The sequence below is a fragment of the Procambarus clarkii genome, chromosome 13 (assembly GCF_040958095.1).
Source record: "Procambarus clarkii isolate CNS0578487 chromosome 13, FALCON_Pclarkii_2.0, whole genome shotgun sequence".
NCBI classification, from domain to species: Eukaryota; Metazoa; Arthropoda; class Malacostraca; order Decapoda; family Cambaridae; genus Procambarus; species Procambarus clarkii.
In genome coordinates, this window is record NC_091162.1 from 24,708,733 (window position 1) to 24,728,130 (window position 19,398).

At 51.4% G+C, this 19,398-nt stretch overlaps 1 protein-coding gene across 4 annotated transcripts in view; it reads right to left on the bottom strand.

Annotated features, from left to right (window-relative positions):
- LOC123757264 (proteolipid protein 2) overlaps positions 1–19,398 on the bottom strand; it is a 106,993-nt gene that overhangs the window by 32,177 nt on the left and 55,418 nt on the right. Inside the window, exon 1 of one of the 4 annotated variants that reach the window (XM_069323811.1) lies at positions 16,514–16,536. The exons of the other annotated variants lie outside the window; for them this stretch is intronic. The gene's annotated coding sequence lies outside the window, so the exon portion shown is untranslated. Of the gene's footprint in view, positions 1–16,513; positions 16,537–19,398 lie in introns of those variants that run through there. 4 annotated transcript variants of the gene reach the window in all.

Consider the following 19,398-nt stretch of genomic DNA (forward strand, 5'->3'; position numbering starts at 1 on the left):
TGGGAGATGCCAAGACCACGCAGACGTGAAGAGGTCCATCTCCTGGGTGCCTGTACGTCTGACAAAGCCAAAAGAAGGTGGTGGAGTCAACCATCCACTCCGTGGAAAGAGGAATCTAGCGCGACAAGCCGTCTGTCAGGATGATGGACGCACCCGGAATGTGAACAGCACAGAGAGCTAAACCCCAAGAACTCAGAAGAAGAGCTACCCAAACGACCAGCCTCAAAGCCACAGATTGAAGAGACCCCCATGACTGAGACAATAAACCATGGGGAGCAGTCCAAATGGAGCCGGATCTATCGCAGCGCCTGCCACACAGCCGCAAACTCTCACACCGTGTTGTGAGCTCAAAGGAAGGATGCCACCCAATGCGCCTGGCTGGCCTGGTGAGCACTGGTCACAAAGCCCCAACTGAGAGAAATTTCCAAAGCTCCAAATTCAACCTCGGGGGGATGGAGGGGGGGGGAGGACCTCGATATAAGCCTAATGTGCATAACTACACTGGCTGCCTGTCTCTTGAAACAATGAATTATTATTAATAATTATTTCTTAAAGCATTTAACTTAGGCTAACCCCGACTAGCTCATGTCTGTCCTGTACCCAAAGCCATTTACCCTATAAAGTAGGGTGAGGCTAGCTCAAAGTGTTTGGCCTCCATCTATGGACAGACAGACTCTCTCTCTTACAAATAAGGGTAGAGTAGTGGGGTACCCAGCTGTCTGGGTCTCTCCCTCCACTTCACCACTTCCTTTTCTCTCACAATCTTCCCCCCCCCTCTCATCTCTTTTCCTATTCCCTGCTCTTCCCATCTCCCTCCCACTCCATCTTTCTTCCCCTCTCACACTTCTTGTCCTTCTCCTCCCTTTCTGCAAATCTTCCCCCTCTCACCCTCTCTCTCCACCTGTCTCCACTCATTCATTGCTCTCTCCATCTCCCTCTCTTACCCTGTCGTCAAATTATAGCCCTTCTCCTTCCCTTCCTCAAACATTCCCTCCTCTCCCTATCTGTCTGTCTTGCTGTTCATCTTTAACTCTGTCTACCTCTGCTTCAATGTTTTGTTTGTTTTTCTGTTTGTCTTCCTTTATCTCTCTTTCTCTCTTTGCCCTGGTCGACCCAGTTTATGTCGAATTTTCTTATTCTGTCTGTTTATTTGCTCTCTTGCTCTCTCTCTTTCTCTCTCTCTCTCGCTTGCGCACGCTCTCTCTCTCTCTTGCTTGCGCGCGCGCTCTCTCTCTCTCTCTCTCTCTGATCAAAATGGTGATCATACCCATCTCTTGCTTTGACTTGAGGCAATCTACAGTGCCTTAAGGTAGACAAGGTGTACAAGGACAGACTTTAAATTCATAGAAAGTAGGACGAGAGGGCGCAAGTAGAAACTGGAAACGCAAATGAGTTGAAGAAAGGTGAGGAAATGCTCATCAACCCTGTTTGGGTGGTCAGCAAGTGGTGTCGGAAATTCTGACACTATATACTAACTTGTAGCATATCAAAATCTTGATCTTGGTACCATACCAAGATACCAAGGTATCATACCAAGATACCAAGGTATCATACCAAGATACCAAGATCTTGTACCATACCAAGATTCAGGCAAGATCTCCTTGCCCGAAACGCTATGCGTATTAGTGGCTTTAGGTATTGTAAGTACTAGCTCTATCTATAAATCTAACATTATGTTTGTAACTCTTCATCAATGTATGTACTTCTACCTGAAGTACACTAATCTACCCTAAAGTAACTTAGTGAATCATTCAAAGAAATTTGGATTTCGTGGCTTCTCATTGAAAATGGGACATTTGCCATGCCACCAGATCTCTATTTATTCATATAATAATCTTAAAAACGAACAGTCAGATAACTGTACATTATAACGTATGATTATGTTACATTGTTGGGTAGATTTGATACAAAGTGTTTAGTATGTTTCATATTTATTTAGTAGTCTTTGATACAGCTGTTGTAGACATTGAGCTTGGAGCAGAGCAGCACTCCAGCTCAGGCGGCACATGAGCAGGCTGGAGGTGAAACAATGCATGAGACAGCTTGAGAAATGGCGCAGAAGTAACATCCATACCGAAAGCAAGCTGAAGCGGCTCCACCAGCGCCGCACAATACGAGGCGACAGTGTTAGGTATAAGATAACGGTCCTGAAACAACCAGAGAGAAAGGACAACATGACCAGAACAGAAAGTGAAGTACTATGACGAAGACAAAAAGAACTGGAAACTTCATATTGCAACCGAGACGAAGCCTGCAGGTGGGACACTAACAAGGAAGCCACCTGATCACCATAGAGATGATGATAAACTCGAGTCAAAAAGACCATACGCAAAGACTAGTGGAGAAGATCGAACTATCCACGTGATGCTCCAGTCCGATCTGCTGGAAGAGGCGGAGCTGTGGGAAAACCTTCGGGTTCGGACACTGAGCAAGCAGCGCCTGAAACCACGGTTGGGCCGGCCACCAAGAGGCCATGAGGACTACTCTCCCCTGGTAAGTCTCCAAGTGAGCCAGGATCTGGAGCAACAGCTGAACCGGGGGAAAGAGGTACAGGAACCCCCACCTTGCCCAGTCCTGCCGAAAGGCATCGATCTTGACGGCCTCACAGTCAGGGAAGGGTGCCACATACAGGGGGAAGGCGCCGCGACCACTCCAACGTGAAGAGATCCACCTTGGGGCGTCCAAACATCTGGCATAGCCAACGGAAGGAGTCGGCGTCGACTGTCCATTCCGTGGAAAGGGGAACGGAATGAGACAGGCTGTCAGCCAAGACATTGGACACTCCCCGCACATGAACAGAAAGGAGAGCCAAACCCAAAGAACTCGGCAAACGAGTCACCCGAAGCAACCAGCACCAAAGAGCCAAGGACCGCATCGAACCCCCTCGGTTCAGGCAATGAACCACTGGGGAGCAGTCCGAATGGAGCCGGATCGTCGATCTGCGGGCGACCCGAATCCTCTGAAGAGCAAACCACACCGCCGCGAACTCCCACACCATGCAGTGGTCTTGACAGAAGAACGGACACTTCCAGAACAGAACCAGAAGGAACCAGAACAGCCGACGAAATCAAACCCGACCCGGCGGGTAGACCAACATCACGAAGTTCAGGCTCCCACACAATCCTCGAGCAACCCCCGAGTGGCCCGGGAGCCCCCCAGAAACAGGCGCAAGCGGGACTGCAGCCAGAGGAGAGACTCCGGAGGAAGAGACAAGGAAGCGGTCCGAGAGTCCCACACAAGACCCAGCCATGATCGAACATGGGAGGGAACCAGATGGGACTTCCTCCAGTTTACCAAGAACCCGAACCTGGCAAGCTGGGAAAGAACCAGATTCCTGGCTAGCAGACAACAAGACCGGCTGGGAGCCCAAACCAGCCAGTCATCGAGGTAGGCCAACACCCGAACACCTAAGAGATGCAGACGGGCCATGACGACCCGCGTAAGATGCACGAACACGCAAGGTGCCAGATTCAACCTGAACGGGAGGCAACGAAAGCGGTAACCTTGACGCCCCACCACAAAACCGAGCCAGTCCCTGAACCCCGGATGAATCGGGACGTGCCAATAAGCATCCAGGAGGTCCAGGGACACCATCCAAGAACCCAGCTCCAACAGGAACCGAACCTGGGACAGCGTAGTCATCCGAAAGGAGGAGCAATAAACCCACAGGTTCAGACGGGACAAGTCCAGAATGAACCGCAGGTCCACACAATCACATTTCGGCACTGGAAACGGACAGAAAACCCAACTGTGGAACGACGTCATTTTGACGACGCCCAAGCGAACCCACTCCAAGACGACTCGACGGAGCACAGGAGAAGAGGCCTGCCCCGAACCCCCCAATGGGGAGGGGCCACCCAATGCCACTGGACGCAGAAGGAAACGATCTTGAAACACCCACAAATTGTGGGACCAGGCGTGAGTGTACAGCGCAAGCCTCCCCCCATCGCCCCATCAATGGGGCGAACCGCGAAAGGACCGGCGCCCCTTACGAGACCCAGAACTCCGCACAGGGTGAACACCACACCGACCAGATGAAGGCAGGTCCGAAGGAGGAGCAAAACCCGAAACTGGCACCTGCGGCCTACCACAACAAGAGGAACCCCGAGCCCTGGCACCACCTCTCCGGGAACCCCCGGAGAACCAACAAGTCTGACATAGGAAGGCAACTGGCCAAAGCAGCCTGAATATACTGCGCCACAGACGAAGGCGTAAAAAGCAGAGGACATAAAGGCGAAGACATCCTAAGAGCCAGGGCACAGGCCAATTCCAGAGTGGAGGCAAGCACTGCCTGCCGACAGGTGAGCTGGGAAGCGTAAAACAGGGAAATTGCATCCCGCAAGACTGACGCAAACAGCTTCAACAAGGCAGCCGACGAGTGAGCCGCTGAGACCAAGGCACCGAACCCAGGATCGACCCCAAGCATCCCCACATCCACCTTGAGCCAGTCCGAAGACAGCTCGAGGAGGGAAAAGAAACGCAAGGCCAAAGCCAAGAGGCCCCGGGCGCGCAAGTCCTCAGCAACCTGCATAGCCGAAAGGGAGGGAACCTGCACATGGAGCTGCACAACGCCAACATCCCGGGGAAGGGCAGGGGCAAACAAACACTCATTAAGGTGTTCAAGGTCGCTCCCCCAGGAAAACCTGAACCACCATCGACGCCTCGCGCTACTTAAGTGTGCGGAATGACAGAAGGAATGCCAAGCCTCTAAAGCAAACACAGGATAGTCTGCCAGCCAGGACGATTCTGGAACCTCATATTGGATCCAGAAAGGGAACGAAGCCCCAAACCTGGAAAGACGACGGATCCATCACTGAGGCATAATCAGGGGTCATGTAGGAGGTTAGCCACAAGGGCTGCCTGCACTGCTGACGGTTGGATGCGGGAGGTCGAAAATCTCCGGAAAGACGGAACCAACGCACCCGGGAACACATGGAACCGAACCCGGGGAGGGGCAGACATCAAATCCAACACGTATGCAGATGGGAGAAGAGAGAACCCCCTACTTCTAACAATAAGCTCCGCTCAGAATGTAGAAAAACCCAGGCGGGGTCTAGCGGGGCCCAAGGCCCCCAAGTCAGCCCCTCCCCCGCTCTAGGATCCCCCGCTCTAGGTTGTGCTAGCAACCAACCTAGCACATTGTAACAACCTAAAGCGCACATGTAACACCTACGCTGCCTGTACCCATAGAGCATCATCAGATTGGGTAAACTGAGTCACTAGCAAGCAGCAGTACTCACAGGACTCCAGGTCGAAAGTGTCACTGACCCAACAGGCAGCGTGACGGAGGCAAAAACAGTTAGGGTCACCCTGAGACAAGGGGACCTAGCAAGTGAGGGGGGACTCCGGGGACACATCCATTGAACCCACGTGCCCCCTTCGGGTTTACCAGGGTCCTGAGATGGAACTCACGCTCAGGGAATCCCAGGCAGGTTACTGCTAACCGGTGCCCACAACTACCAAGCAACTTTCTAAAGCTGAACCCCCAGGGATGTGTACACTCACAGGGACCTAGCATTGGGCACCACCAGAAGAACAGTGTTCAGATCAGGCACAAAGGGGTAAGCAAGATAGATCCTACCCCCCCCCCCATGGCAAAAACTAAAAGAAAAACAAAGCCCCGCAAGAGGACAACGTACCCCAAGGAACAGAGTCGGCCGCCGTGAATGGCAAAAACAAGCTATGCAGCACCCTACGCCCCACACCAGTGCAAACCGCCATCTACCCCTAAGGTAAACAAGGAAGACAAAACCCCCAAGCACCCAAAGAGCAGCTGAAAAAACGAGCAGTAAGACGGCCTAGCAGAGGCTGCATTGAAGGCCGCTCTTCTACAGGCAGCGATGAAACACCGCATTCAACAAAGGGATCAACTCCTCACTGACAAAAGATTAGCATATTAAACACCGGCCCAGCTTCTGTGGCATATTCATTATGTAATGCATACTGCAACTGGCCCAGCCCCCAGCGAGATTGTGAGATCACTCTGGCTACAACTCTGTCCAAAACACATTCAACCGGCCCTATTTAGTATGGCTGACGACACCCCATTAGCCCAGCTGGCTACACTGGCAGACCAGCTTCATCCGACGTCTGATAACGCTATGCTGTCCCACCTCAGTAATACACAGCAGACTACAGACACCCAACAACTCGACATCCTCCAGAACCGGCGTTTCTTCCGCCCAGGAAGGACATACCACGCGAATCCAGTATCAGGATCTAGGCGACAGCGAGAACACTGAGGAGAGCTTTATTCTTACCACCAGAGGTTTGGACACCAAGCCCACAACTGTAGGGCTCACAACTATTCCTGGTCGGGAAACTACTTCGGCAGGGACTATTAATGGCCACTAACCCCACCATTTCAGACACTACACTGCTCTACACATCTGACATCATAACCAAATGCCGTTTCCTTGTTGACACAGGTGCAGCAGCTAGTGTGTTGTTTCCCCCACCGGTCAAACCAACCCGCACTCCTGGTTTGGACTTCCGTGCTGCTAATGGTACATCCGTCCGTACATATGGGACCCACGCCCCTAGTTCTCGATTTTGCCTCTCTGGGTCACTTTAAGTGGACTTTCCTTATAGCGGATGTGCAACAACCCATTCATGGATGGGATTTCCTGCAACACCATCAACTTATTGTGGATCCCGCAGGTGCAATACTTCAAGCCTCCCCTAGTACTTCTACACAGGTTAACAGCATCACCCCAGTCGCATCTACAGAACTTCAAGCACCCCTGGATGAATTCAAGGATGTGACCCAACCCGCCAGCCCTCGAACAGAAGTGCAACATACGATTACACATCACATTACTACAACAGGAGCACCTACCTTTGCCAGACCACGCCGCCTGACACTGGAACGATTGGTGGTAGCACGTGCTGAATTTAACAAGGTACAGGAGACAGGAATAATCCGCCCTTCAAACAGTCCATGGGCTTCACTTCTCCATATGGTCCCAAAAACAGCCCCAGGGGAATGGCACCCCTGCGGGAATTCCCGTGCCCATCCATTCCAAAGAAATTGCAAGAATTTCTTGGCGTGGTGAATTTTTATCATCGATTCATCCCACATTGTTTGGACATCTTGCGACTTATACGACCTCTTACGTGGTCGGAAACACTCATCCCATCTTCTGTTGGAGTGGACTCCCCAGGCAGAGACAGCATTCACCGACATAAAACACAAGCTGGTGGAATTCACCTTACTCGCACATCCAGTGTCTGACGCTCCCACCAATCTCTCTACCGATCGGAGCTGGCGCCGGAGAGAAATATTGGGCAGAGTTTCTTTCATCCTATGCCCCTGTTATCTAGCAGTAAAATAGGTACCTGGGTGTTAGTCAGCTGTCACGGGCTGCTTCCTGGGGGTGGAGGCCTGGTCGAGGACCGAGCCGCGGGGACATTAAAAAAGCCCTGAAATTATCTCAAGATAACCTCAAGAAGATAACCGATGCTTCAAACACAGCTATTGGTGCTGTACTACAACAGCTCATTGAAGGAGAATAGTGCCCAATTGCATTCTTTTCAGCGTGCCTGTCACCCACTGAATAAAAGTACAGCACTTATGATAGGGAACTGCTCGCCATCTACGCAGCCATACAACATTTTCAGCACTTCCTTGAGTGGCACATCCTCACAGACCACAAACCCCCTCACTTATGCACTGGCAGCCAAGGGTGATGCTCACTCTCTTCAAGTAGCCAACCACCTGGGATTTATCTCCCAATTTACCTCGGATATTCGCCATGTCAAAGGAACTAACAATGCCATAGCCAATGTACTGTCTCAACCCACAATAAACCACGTCGTGATAAACCCAGCTCAGGTGGACTATTTTGTAATCAGCAAGGCCCAACGAGAAGACCCTGATCTGCAGCGATTATGAACATCTGACACAGCTCTCCGGTTCATCGAGATTCCCATGAAAGGTGGTGGTAGTATAATCTGTGACACCTCACGGACGGGAGCACTTAGGCCCTACATTCCTGCCCAGTTTCGCTGGAAAACATTCTCAGCATTTCACTCCCTAGCACACCCAGGAGTATGTGCTTCCCAAAAACTACTAACGGAAAAAAACTACTGTTATGGCCAGGAATCAATGCCGATGTTTGACGATGGACTCGCTCATGTCTCCAGTGCCATCAAGCGAAAACACATTGACACACAAAGAGTCCTCTTCAACAGTTCCCATTACCTTCTGACCGTTCCGAGGTGGTGCATGTAGACATCGTTGGACCGTTACCGTCGGCAAAAGGATATTTTTATCTACTCGCCTGCATCGATCGATTCTCCAGATGGCCGGAAGCAATCGCATTAATCAACATCTCAGCTGAGTCAAGTGTCCAGGCTTTCCTCTCTGGATGGGTCGCCCGCTTTGGCAGCCCCTGTCATCATCACCGACCAAGGACGACAGTTCAAATCATATCTATGGAAGGAACTTATGGAATTCCTTGGCACCACACACAACCGAACCACAGCATACCACCCTGAATGGAATGGAATGGTAGAACGCTTTCATGGACAACTACAAGCCGCCCTAAGAGCTCAAGCACGCCCTGATGATTGGATTGATAACATTCCATTAGTCTTGCTTGGCACTCGTTCGGCCACGAAGGAGGGCAGTGGATTCTCGATAGCAGACTTAGTATATGGATCTAGCCTGCGGCTTCCGGGCGAATTCTTAATCCCGACCCCACTCATCACACCCGAAGATCCCACTTTTGTCCAGAAATTACGGGCGGCCATGACAAGCATTCGGCCTACACCACCACGCCAACCGACAACTCATGCTATATATGTGCCTCATGAGCTTCACACAACTGAACACATGTTCGTAAGAATCGATGCTGTTCAACACCCTCTACAGTCACCTTACGAAGGACCATTTAAAGTGGTTTCTCGAACACCTTAGTTCTTCACAATTGAACGCCGAGGACAGCGGGTAAACTTCTCCATTTTTTGAGATATATATACAAGAGTTGTTACATTCTTGTACAGCCACTAGTACGAGTAGCATTTCGGGCAGGTCCCTGGAATACGATCCCCTGCAGCGAAGAATCATTTTTTCATCCAAGTACACATTTTACTGTTGCGTTAAACAGAGGCTACAGTTAAGGAATTGCGCCCAGTAAATCCTCCCCGGCCAGGATACGAACCCATGACATAGCGCTCGCGGAACGCCAGGCGAGTGTCTTACCACTACACCACGGAGACTTAAAATCCATCGATCGCCTTAAACCAGCACACTGCGACGCTACCCAAGACATCCCTCTAGACATATCTGCCGACTACGCCGTTCACTTTTCGACCACAGTTACCAGCAGCACCGCCACCTACGACGACGGACGATCCTGTACGACCTCCCACCCTACAACCCCAATTATCAGCCGCACCACCACCTGATCCTACTACGATGGACAATCCAGTGCGACCTTCCTCCCTACGACCCCAGTTAGATGACATCAGCAAAGAGGAGGAAGTTAACTTTGAGGGTTATACAATGCAATCAGGGCATACAATTCACCGACCAGCTAGGTTCCTTGATCACGTGTTTTTCCTTTCATCCCCTGGGAGGGGAAGTTCTGTAGGGAATAGATTATCCCAATAATATACTCGCTCCAAACGCATTAGCCTAATGAGAGAAGCAAAGCTCTTCTTAGTACTAATTATGGAACTCAAACCTTTCCCTACTTCCAGTTAATATTCCTGCCAACCTTTGGAGAACGGTGAGGTGTTGCCCGAGCATATAAGCAGCGAATAATAACTAGTCTACTTTCAAGTGTGGTCTAGAACACACTTTTGCGAGGTACTGTACCGACTCTCAGTGCGCTCAACTCTCACCATTGCTCGCCAATGTATCACCTGCATACTTCTGTATACTCGACCAAATATACATATTCTCTTAGTGTCTGTGTTTGTTGTCACCATACTTTACATAACAATAGAACCGTTACAGCACAATGCTGGAATCACAGGAGCCAAGCACACGACCCTGGCTCTAGCATCAGCCTTAGAACTTAAGGGCAGATAGCCGGCATGGGGGGTTTGGGGCTCCCCCTTCCCCCTCCCGGGGAGGAGGGTGCTGCGTAGACAGTGGCACGGCGACATGTGACGTCATGCTCGTTTATTTTAGGGAGTTCTATCCACTTGTTCGGCTTTTGGTATCAATACTTTAACTAGAATAGGGGTTTGTTTTGGGATGCTTACTTTTCTGAGTGCCAGACCCGGTCAATGGCAATCATAGAATGCTTCCAACCACATGGGGGATGTTTATAGGACATTGCTCTCCATGTCTCTGAGGGGGACAGGTTCTGGCTCATGGTCCCTGGTAGGCCCACAGAACTCCATACACATGACTGATGCCAAAGTCTGACATTAGCATATCAGCCTAGTAAGCTCCGGGGAGCTGAAGGGGCTCCCCCCCAGGAAAAAACCAGCATTGAATGTAATGAAACGCCATTTTCTGGATGAGTCCCGGAGGCTCCCCTGAGCTATCCAGGCTGATAGGGATAGTCCTAACTTTTGGCATCAGTCTATGTTGGTGGAGTTCTAGGTTTACCGGGGACCACGGCAAGAACCTGACCCCCTTAGAGAGGCATGAGGAGCAACGGCCTATAGAAAAACACATGTAATTTTGGAGTATTCTACATCTGCCATCGACCGGGACAGGCACCCAGAAAGGCAAGCGCCCCAAAACAAACCCCTATTCTGGTGAAACCAAGGAAAATAACGAAACAAGTGAAAAGATCTCCCCCAAGGGAAAATGAGCAAACAGGCGTGAATTCACATGAGCCATGCTGCATGTATGCGCAGCTCCCCCCTCCTCGAGAGGAGGAAGGGGGAGCCCCAGACCCTTGCGGCAGCGATCCACACCTTCAGTTCCGAGGCTGGATATCAAAATACTGTACTTAAAAACCGCCTACCGGAGGGAGGGAGGGAGGGTTGCCAGGGAGCCTCTGGGACTCGTTTAGAAAATGGTGTTTCATTATGTTCAACGCTGGTTTTCTGGGGGGACGTGGCTCCCCGGAGCTACTTCACCAAAGACTAAGGAAAGAAGGGGACTTGCCCGGGAGGCGGTCGATGCTCCACACCTCAACTCGAAGTCGAGACAGGCTGCAGCCACCGACCCAAAGCGACACAGGCCCGACTAGGCCCAGGAACGTTCGAGGTAGTGAGAAGCCAGGACCCTGTTCGACTACCAAAAACCCCATGCCCGAATGTCAACCCAGGATATGTTCCCAAAAATAGCAGCAAGAGCAGCGAACTTATGAACATAATGCGCACGGGGATAGACCGCAGGCTGGCTAGACTTAATAACCCTGCGAACGATCTGAGAGATCTGTACCCACGAACAGGAGAGAAGGGAAACCAGATCAACCCAAAGCGCGTCCCCAGACACAGAAGCCGTGGTGCGTAAATAATGGCGGAGGGCTGCAACCCAACACAAAACATGATGCACTGGGCCTGACCAACCAAGCATCAACAACCCAAGGACCCCTCCAAAAAGCAGCAGTCTCATTCTTTGCCAGGAAGGAGATGGCTGCAGATGAATAAACCTATCTCCACGGCCGAAAGAGCAGAAACCGCTGCACCGGAGGAGAGGATGAAGCTCCCCGATCCCCAGAAGCCAATGCCAACAGGAAAAGAGCCTTCAAAAAACAATCCTGACCTGAAGGGGCCACAACAATCTGAAGAGAAGAGAGATAGTAGAGCACTTTATCCAAAGACCAGGATGGCTTAGGCAGCGCATGAGCAGGCCAGAGATGAAACAACGCATTAGACAGCTTGTCAAATGGCGCAAAAGTAACTTTTATACTGAAAGCAAGCTGAAGCGGCTCCGCCAGTGCCGTACGATACTTGGCGACAGTATTTGGCATAAGATGATGGTCCTGGAACAACCACGAGAGAAAGGACAATACTACCCGAACCGAAAGCAAAGTACAACGACGAAGAGTCAAAAAGAAATGGAAGGACCGCCAGGAAACTTCATACTGCCACAGAGACGAAGCCGGAATGTGGGACACTATCAACGAAGTCACCTGATCATCATACAAATGGTGATAAACTCGATTCAAAAATAACAAATGCGAAGACTAGAGGAGAAGAGTGAACCAGTCTCGTAATGGACCGGACCGATCGTCTGAAAGAGGCGGAGCTGCGGGAAAACCTCCAGGTTCAGACACCGGGCAAGCAGTGCCTGAAACCACAGCTGTGCCACCCACCACGGAGCCAAGAGGACAACTCGCCTCTGGTAAGTATCCAAGCGAGCCAGGACCTGGAGCAACAGCTGGACCAGAGGAAAGAGGTACAGGAATCCCCACCTCGAACAGTCCTGCCAAAAGACACCGATCCCGACAGCCTCGTGGTCGGGGAAAGGCACCACATGTACCGGAAGACACCTCGACCACGCCGATGCGAAGAGGTCCACCTCCGGGTGCCCGAAAGATTGGCAGAGCCAACTGAATGAGTCGGCATTGACCATCCATTCCCTGGACAGGGGAACGAACTGGGACAGGCCGTCCACCAGGACAATGGACACCCCCAGGACGTGAACCAACAGGAAAGCCAAACCCCGAGAACTCGGCAGATGAGTCACCCGAAGCGACCAACCTCCAAAGAGCCAAGGACTGCATCGAACCCCTCAGTTCAAGCAATGAACCACCGGGGAGCAGTCTGAATGGGGCCAGATCATCGATCCGCGGATGGCCCGAATCATCCAAAGCACAAACCTCACCACCGCGAACTCCTGCACCATGCTGCGGGCCCGACGGAAGGATGGACCCCACAAACCCAGGTAGGCCTGGTGAGCACTGGTCACAATGCCCCAACCAAGAGACGATGCGTCCGTGAACACATCGAGCGAGGGCTTGGGTAGGCACCAAGGCACTGAACCTCGAAAAACCCTAAGAGGAAGCCGGCGATGCAGCAGCCGACGTAAGGCCCCTGGGGCACGAACCCAGCGATTGCGAGAGAGGCAGAAGTGACATCCCCGAAAGAACCAGAACACCCGACGAAGCCAAACCTGATCCGGCAGGTAGACCATCATCACAAAGTTCAGGCTCTTGTACAGACCCTCAAGCAAATGCCGGGTGACCCGGGAGCCCACCAGAAACCAGCGCATGTGGGACTGCAGCCGAAGGAGAGACTCCGGAGGAAGAGACAAGGAACCGGTCCGAGAGTCCCACACAAGGCCCAGCCAGGTCCGAACCTGGGAGGGAACCAAATGGGGCTTCCACCAGTTCACCAGGAACCCGAACTCGGCAAGCTGGGAAAGCATCACACCCCTGGCGAGCAGACATGCGGACCGACTGGGAGCCCAAACCAGCCAGTCGTCAAGGTAAGCCAACATCTGATCACCTAACAGACGCAGACAGGCCACAAAAATCTGGGTAAGACGTGTGAACACGCGAGGTGCCAGGTTCAACCCAAACAGGAGACAATGAAAGTGGTAACTGACGCCCCATAACAAAACCGAGCCAGTCCCTGAACCTCGGATGAATCAGGACGTGCCAATACGCGTCTGTAAGGTCCAGGGACACCATCCAAGCGCTCCAAAAGAAGCCGGAGCTGGGACAACATGGTCATCCAAAAGGAGGGACTAAAACCCCAGGGGTTCAGACGGGACAAGGCCAGAATGAACCGCAGGTCCACACAGTCTCGTTTCAGAACTGGAAACAGGCGGGAAACCCACCTGAGGGACGTTGTCGTTTCGACCACGCCCAAGCGCACCCACTCCAAGATGACAGAGTGCAGAGAAAAGAAGCCTGCCCTGTCAGCCCCGAAACTCCCGAAGGAGGAGGAGCCACCCAACTCCACCGAAGGACACGAGAAACGACCCAATAGGCCCACAAATCGTGGGTCCAGACATGAACGAACAGAGCAAGCCTCCCCCCCCCCCCCATCGCCCCATCAATAGGGTAAACCGTGAAAGGGCCGATGCTCCTTACGAGAACACGACCTGCACACAGAGCGAGCACCACGTCAACCAGGTGCAGCTAGGACTGAAGGCTGCACTGGCGCCAAAACTGACACCTGGGGTCCACCTTGACAGGTGGAACCTTTGGCCCTGGCAAGACTCCTCTGGGAGGAACACACCCTAGACCCCCAGAGAACCAATGGGTCAGACATCAGGCGGCAACTGGAAGAGGTCGCCTGCATATACTGTTAGACTGCAGAAGCAGCAAACAGCAAAGGACAAAAGAGCGAAGACAATCTAAGAGCCAGGGCCCAAGCGAATTCCAAGGAGGAAGCGAGCACCACCTGCCGACACACAAAGCCTGCAGCAAAAAACCACAACAGCGCATCCTGTAGGATTGGCGCAAACTGCTTCAAAAGGGCAGATAACGCACGAGCAGCCGAGGCCAAGGCACTAGACCCAGGAACGGCCCAAGCACATCCACATCCTTTGCAAGCCAATCCAAAGACAGCTCAAGGAGGGAAAGTAATGCAGGACCGAAGCCAACGAGCCCAGTGGGTGCAAGTCCTCAGCCACAAGCGCTGCCAACTAGGAGGGAACCTGCACATGAAGCTGATCCGCGACAACATCCCATCTTGAGGTTATCTTGAGATGATTTCGGGGCTTTTTAGTGTCCCTGCGGCCCGGTCCTCGACCAGGCCTCCACCCCCAGGAAGCGGCTCATGACAGCTGACTAACACCCAGGTACCTATTTTACTGCTAGGTAACAGGGGCATAGGGTGAAAGAAACTCTGCCCATTGTTTCTCGCCGGCGCCTGGGAACGATCCCAGGACCACAGGATCACAAGTCCAGCGTGCTGTCCGCTCGGCCGACCGGCTCCCATAGAAGAGCTGGAGCGAAAAGGCACTCATTAAGGTGTGCAAAGTTGCCCCTAGGTAAACCTGGACCACAGTCAACACCTCATGCCACTCAAGCGTGCGGGTACGACAGAGGGTGTCCCAAGCATTCAGCGAAAGCAAAGGGCAGTCTGCTTGCCAGGATTGACTGCAGAACCTCATAACGAACCCAGTATGGAGGCGAAGACCCAAACCTGAAGGAAGACTGATCCATTATAGAGGCATAATCTGGGTTGTGCAGGAGGCAAGCCTCAATGGTCACCCGCACCTCAACTGGAGAGATGCGGGAAGCGGAAAACCTCCAGAAGGACGGAACCGAAAGACTTGCAGGGGGGACAGAACCGAACCCGGGGAGGAGCCGAACCCAAATCTAGGTAGTACGCAGAGGGGGGAAAGGAAAACCTCACTCCTTGTAACAGCAAGCCTCACTCGGAGGGTAGGAAAACCCAGGCAGGGTCCAACGGGGCGCAGGGTCCAACGGGGCCCAAGGCCCTCAAGTCAACTCCTCCCAAACCCTGAGAGCCTCCACGTCAGACCCCAGGGTCGAGTCGTCCTCCAAAGCCCTGGCCTCAAGAAAAAGCCGGGGCAGCCGGAATAGCAGGAAGAGAATGGGCCCCCACTAGTCAGACCATGGAGCTATGGCTGGATGAACTGACTCGAATGTCTTCGCAGCCACCCTGGAAGGGGAAACCCCTGAAACTGCCCGAGTCTCAGAAACTTCTAAACCCTGCCCCGACCCCAAAGCCTGGAACACTTAGGAGCCAAAAGCAGGGAGAGGAGGGGAACCAAATGAACCACAGCAGGGGAAGAACGAGGGGGCATGGATGGAAACAAGGCCGAAGCGACCAACACCCCCAAGTCCGGGTCCCCTATAACAAAACGGGGCAGCCTCGGGACATCCGGGGAAGCAACCAACCTAGCGCACTGCAGCAACCTAAACCTATGCTGCAACCCACGATCACCCCAAATATTAGCATCATCAGATTGGGTGAACCGAGTCACATACAAGCAACAAAGCTCACAGGACTCTGGGTCAAATGTGTCACCGACCCAACAGGCAGCATGACGAAGGCAAAAACAATGAGCGTCACCCCGAGACAAGGGCACAGAGCAATCCTCAAACTCGCACAAAGCAAGAGGAGACTCGGGGGTCTCATCCATTGGACCCGAGTGCCCTGCAGGTTTCCCAGGGCCCCTAGACTGGGTCTGCCAATGGTTATCACAGGCAGGGTACTGCTAACCGGTGCCCAAGCTACCAAATCAACACTGCTAAAGCTGAACCCTGAGACGTGTCCACTCATGAGGGCGAAGCAAGGGGTACCATCAAACACAAACAACCCTAATATAAAGGGGAAGGGACACCAAGGCAGAAAGCCAGGCAAAAACAAAAAGATAAGAAAAACCTTGCATGAGGACAGTGTACCCAGAGGGAATAGAGCCAGCCACTGTTATAGGTGAAAACTAGCTATGCAGTACCCCGTGCCCCTACCAGTGCAAAAACTACCACTTACCCCCAAGGCAAACAAGGGAGGAATCCCCCCCCCAAAAACACTTGGGTCAGTCAATCGCCAAGCGGCTAAAGACCGACAGAGGTAGACTCAAGGTGACTTGTGGAAGGTAACCCCAAGCCCCTAGGGCGGTACTTACAGAGCACTTAGGGAAGGGAGCCCTAAGCGCAAGCAGCCCGAGTACCTGTGAATATTACTCCCAGCTCGCACACCACCATAAGAGCAGTACTGAACCCCAGGCACAGCACAAGGAGAATCTGGAGCTGGAGCCACAACAACTAAGCCTTATCCCATCAGCCAAGGAACTGAAGGTGTGATCGCCGGCGCAGGGGTCTAGGGTTCCCTCTTCCCCCTCCTGGGGAGGGGGAAGCTGTGCAGACATGCGGTGCGGCTCTTGTGACGTAATGCTTGTTTGCTCGTTTTCCCTTGGGGGAGTTCTGTTCACTTGTTTCGTTATTTTCGTTGGTTTCACCATAATAGGTGTTTGTTTTCGGGCGCTTACCTTTCTGGGTGCCTGTCCCGGTCGATGGCAGATACAGAATGCTCTAAAATCACATCTGCATTTCAACAGGCCATTGCTCCTCGTGCCTCTCTGAGGGGGCCAGGTTCTAGCCGTGGTCCCTGGTAGGCCTAGAACTCCACCCACATCCACTGGTGCCAAAAGTTAGGACTATCCCTATCAGCCTGGATAGCTCCAGGGAGCCCTAGGAGCTCCCCCTAGAAAACTCCTCACGTCTCATCAAATCATTTACAAACAAAATATTAAATAAATGTAATTTCCGACAAAAACGTTATGGACGAATCCGAGGGGTGAGGGAGGAGTGATTAAGTGACTTGCATGAGGACCGGCATGAGAGTCGCCATTAAGAAATCTTCTCCGTGAGACATGGGCCTCGCAGAGCTACCAATCATCGAATACCATGAGTTATTTGGAGTCACACTGCATAGCCACCTCACCACTTGTTGAGAAGTACCTTGTTTCCGTTTTGACCTCTCACTTGATAGATTCAGGCCTGATAATATTAATGTCACTGCGGTTACAAGGTGCAAGAAATACCCAAATGGGTGACCGTCTCACACTTACCTCATAATATCCGTTGTCATGTTATACTATAAATGTCCCTCCAATTGACTGGAGACCTCATCTCCAAAAAACGACAGCTGCTCTGGAGAAGCTGCAATACCGGGCAACAAAAACCATACCAGAGCTTAGTCATCTCTCATATCAAGAACGGTTGAGTGCCACTGGGCTAACAACACTGCAGACACGGCATGACAGGGCGGATCTAATAGAAACCTTCAAAATATTAAACAATTTGGTATTTGTTATTTGGACGATGTCGCTCCGGACAATTTCTTCAAAAGGTCAGATGTAACACGAACGAGAAGCAACGAGTTCAAGCTCAATAAGCCACAATGTAGGACAGAAAAACATAAGAGGCTTTTTTACCCATAGGGTTGTAAACCCATGGAATCGCATTCCCGCCATGGTGGTAAACACCAAAACTCTGCTGAGTTTTAAAATAAAGATAGAAAAGATCAACCAGGCAAATGGGGGGTGGGGACTCTTGACAAGTCGCCAGCTTCCTGTCCTCGTCGAGGCCAATAGTATTAGTGACCCTCAGGTAAATATATGTGATAGAGGTGTTATTGCATATTTTATGGTGTAATCTGTGACGACTTAAGACACTGGCAAGGAATCACTTGGTTCTACACAAACATGCCCTGATGCTATGATTGCTCGACTACGAGACGACGAGGATTTTTTGTTGCTCATGTGTCAGAGTGGTACAGCACTTATGATCCCTCCACAGTCCAGACAGTTAACGACGGTCTAGTACAAAACATTTAGATGTTCGCTGACCCTTTAGGTCGGCCCTCCGCACCATCCAGTGGTTGAAACGATATGAAAGATAATAAACACCATGCCTATCACAATGACCCCCAAACTGCGTACTTTGAAATGCACTGCCAGAAGAGTTGGACTTGCATATAAGGAAACACATACTCCAGCAATGCTCAAGCTCTTTCAGAAAGCCCTAGCTAAGGCGAGGGAGCGCATGACAGAGCTCAGGCAAGATAACTGAGAAATTTTTGTTAACAATCTCAACTCTCACCCCCCCCCCTCAGCCAGGCATGGAAGGATATAAAAAGAATTAAAGGCGATAAGATCGGCCAAGTGTCACACCCTCACCCTCTACACAGAGCAAACCAGTTAGTCGATGCTTGGGCAACCACCTCTAGCTTCAATAATCTTCCCCCAGACACACAATTCAGATTAAATGCTGGTTACGGAGATCGAGAAAGGCTCGTTGACTTCATGCTCCACAAGGAAGATGAATGCAACGTGCCATTTACCGAGTTTGAGTTATTTTCGGCCCTAAACACAGGTAAAGCCACATCCCCCGGTGAGGATGGTATCACTTGTGACATACTGCATTTGCTTCCTTTAGCACCAGGAAATCACCCTTCTTGAGTTGTATAATATGAGCTATGTTACTGGGGAACTTCGTACCTCTTGGACCAACAGTATAATCATTCCAATTCCCAAGACAAATCAAGAGAATGCTTTCTGCCCAATTTCCCTTACTAGCTGCATTTGCAAAACATTCGAGAGAATGGTATGGAGGAGAGAACCGTCTCCTCCATAGTATAAGAATCATGCTATCCCCCAGATATATGACTTCATGCATGGAAGGAGTGTGCATCATTGCATCACCACCTTTCTTACCCTGCACACTGAGAAGTCATATACCTTCCTAGATCTCAAGTCTACCTTTTATGATGCAAACCGACATGTTATCTTGAGTGAGCTTGCGAGAATAATATTGGTGCTCGGCTTCTTTGTTGGATCAGAGATCAGGGGTTACTTATCCAACAGAAAGTCATCCGTTTTCCAGGGACATAGGAGTGTAACAAGAGACTTCGAACTAGGCACTCCACAGGGAGGTGTCCTCAGTCATACATTATTTAATATCTTAATAAACACGCTGTTAAACTCTGTACCGAGGAAACCCAACGTCCACATCATTAGCTATGCTGATGATATAACGATACACACCACTGGGT